Source organism: Pollicipes pollicipes, unplaced genomic scaffold (assembly GCF_011947565.3).
Source record: "Pollicipes pollicipes isolate AB1234 unplaced genomic scaffold, Ppol_2.1 Scaffold_6686;HRSCAF=7923_pilon_pilon_pilon, whole genome shotgun sequence".
In the NCBI taxonomy this organism is placed as follows: Eukaryota; Metazoa; Arthropoda; class Thecostraca; order Pollicipedomorpha; family Pollicipedidae; genus Pollicipes; species Pollicipes pollicipes.
In genome coordinates this window covers 13,752,515-13,755,625 of record NW_023596921.1, presented here as the reverse complement: position 1 = coordinate 13,755,625, position 3,111 = coordinate 13,752,515, and positions in this window count along the sequence as shown.

The window sequence follows — 3,111 nt, the reverse complement described above, 5'->3', positions numbered from 1 at the left end:
TTGGTTCTTTCTGCTGTTGAATGTGGATCCGTGGTTATGCAGGTGGCGCGGAAGACAAAAATCCAGTCAAAAGTCTAAAATCTCTAACTGTTATATGGAATATTTTCTCGCCGCTTGCGCAAGGAGCACTGCGCGCATTCCCAATTTCGGCGCTCGAAGTGGATGCTTTCATCACACCTCTAGCCCTCCGACTGGGTGACCATATATGTGTGACGGCAAAATTTGCCGCCACACGTATATTGCCACGAATTCAACACACAAACCTGGACCAGCGGAATGTCGCGTCGGGCCTTACAATCGTGTCTCGGGTCATCGGTTCATAGCTTAAATATCGTCCTACCGCGGGCTTTCCTGTCACCTGATTTAGTAGTACCCCCTGGCAGCTGGCACCTCGAAGCGTTTTGTTTCTTTTTACTGACCCTAAACGCACCGTTACAACAGGTTATGTAGAACGGAAATTAAATCGCATGATTGCAAACTATCCACGTTGTCGCTTCATTTATACCGATGCTCCAGGGCTGAAAACCACACCGGATGCACGGTGCTCTATAACACACATTACTTACAAAAAATAGTTCACCAACTGCAACATCAGTTTATGTTGCAGAATTGTTTCGCCTAATTTCTTTCTTTGCAACACATCGAACGAAAAAATCATGGGACCAAACCCATAGTAATATGGATGGATTTTAGGGCGACCCTGCTGTCACTTATTAGCCCCGACTTCATTCACCACCCCCCTGTCAGTGTGCATATCCCTTTTACCATTCTTTACTCACGCAAGACAAAGCCACTATATTTTTGTGGGTGCCACGTCATCGGGGCATCACAGGGAGTGACCGGGCCGACCAATTGGCCAAGGAAGCATTGATGTCTCTTAACATAACACCAATACATGTTGACCATACTTTAACAAAAATGGACATTTGTAATTTGGCAAAACAAGTTTAGCAACGAAAAAGGACGGAAACCGCTAGTACCCGCCTTCATAACATAAAACCAGACATTACACCTTGGCCATTAGAAAACCATCCAGACCGTTTTGAAGGCAAAGTATTAACATGTCTTCGAAGCAGAAACAAAGCTTACACATAATTGCATTTAAAACACCATTTTCAATTGTGACAACCCTGTCATCGCTCCCTTTCAGTTAAACATATTTTGCTTGGATGTGGCAAGTTTTAACTGCAGCGAAATACATTGGGGGCATATCGTCGTCATCACAACGTTACATTGTCGTTAAGAGCTCTCTCAAGTAATGACCATCCGCATCCTGATCTTTTGTTCAATTTTCTTAGACGTGTTAATTGTCCTAAGCGTTGTAAAGGGTTATCAACTTAATCATAATATTTTCTTCTTCCATCACATTTTGAAGTTTGATTTTAAATAAACCTTTTAAATGCGTGAAATAGTCCGGAGGGACCGAAACGCCCTCAAATCAAATAGGGTAAGAGCAAACCGTATTGAGGATTACAATACACCGTGCAACCTGGCAACGGAGCGTTTCTCGCTTGTTGCGATCCGTCCCTTTCTGGACGTGTTCCTCTTTCTGTCAGTCCGGGCCGGCACCACCTTAAAGCCGGCACCAATGTTTCACACCGGACCAGCACAACCACCGCAGCAGCGCTAGTTCCGGCCACTCGGCAGCAACCAACCGATTGATAGCACAGGCCCTGAGATGCACGTGATCATCCTTGTATTGCACTGCTCGAGGGCTCAGGTTGTCAACTGAAGAAAGCAATAGAAAACAAAGCAAAAAAAAAACAAAAAAACAAAAACAAAAGCAAAAAAAAAACAAACTACTGCCACCTTTCTCTAGCGTCGCCGAGGACAGTGACGAACGCGATACGGAAACATGAGAACTTGCGATAAGTGCTCACGTTAAGATGATGGAAACATGCTGTTCCAGCACCGAACGGTGGGTCCTCCAGCCCAATTCCAGCATGGGCCCGCTAAGCCGAACTGGAGTCCATGTGCCGATTGTTGGAGCACCAGCAACTATTAGGGATGTTGTTGCGTCAGTGAGGATTCCTGCATCGATCCGGGTTCAACCGCTTGGGTCAAAGGACCTCCCGCGTCAGCGAGTGGACCAATGTGATATGATATACCAATCTAAGGGCTTCCGCATCGGCCAAGGATTCCTGCCCGTGTCGCCAGAGTGGCAGCCGAAAGACACTTCGCGTTGGGACGAAACTCCTCCTCGGCCCTTGAACGGGAAGAGCACTATGTCCCCTAGTGTTCCACTCAAGGGAGCACTTTTCCCAAAAAGAAATGAGGGGTTATATTGACCGAGGTTAAACAAAATAGGGAGCACCCGGGGCGATGGGTGGTAGGAAACGGGAACGCTCCATGCCAAACGACGGATTCTCAAAAGTACCTCGCATATATCAGCACTTGCTTCCGAAAATAAGGCATATCGTTACAAAATCAAAACTGCGCCTACGCACAGCTTTGAAGAGCGCCAATAATCTAAAAACGTCTTTGATCTTCCATCCCGAAGCCTAAGCGACCGGTGGGCGATGGGCAATAGTTGTCATTTATGCAAGCATAGGTGTAGAAACAGGGGTTTCACTTAACACTTTTCAAATTAAGAACACCTTTCAAATTGAGGTCGCGTTTAGCTTACTTTACACCACATTAAACATACGTGCCGATTTACCTAGCTCACCAGCCATCTTCTTCGAAATGCGTCATCTTTTTCGTTTGTTCATTGGCCATCGCTTAGTGCCACAACCGCAGACCAGAGCCGCGCGGCCCTTGGAGACTGCAACGCCGGGTGTCGAGGCTGTTGCGCGAACTGCGAGCGCGCATGTTCAGGACCATATTACATTATTTTTTTTATCAGCAATCATTTCTGACCGAATCATGAGCATTTTAAGATGAACATGGATAAGCCATGTTGATATAAGTTTGCGACCCTATTTCATCCAAATATACGTTTAGAGAGTTCTCAATATCTCTAAAAAGCACAAAAAAACATGGAACTGGAGTATATATGACAAGTATTGGACCACCTGAGGCGATTAGGGATGTTGTTGCGTTAATGAGGCCTCCGGGGCCGACTGCGTGGGCCAGGAGGCTTCCGGTGTCAGGGACGGGAACAATGTGGTC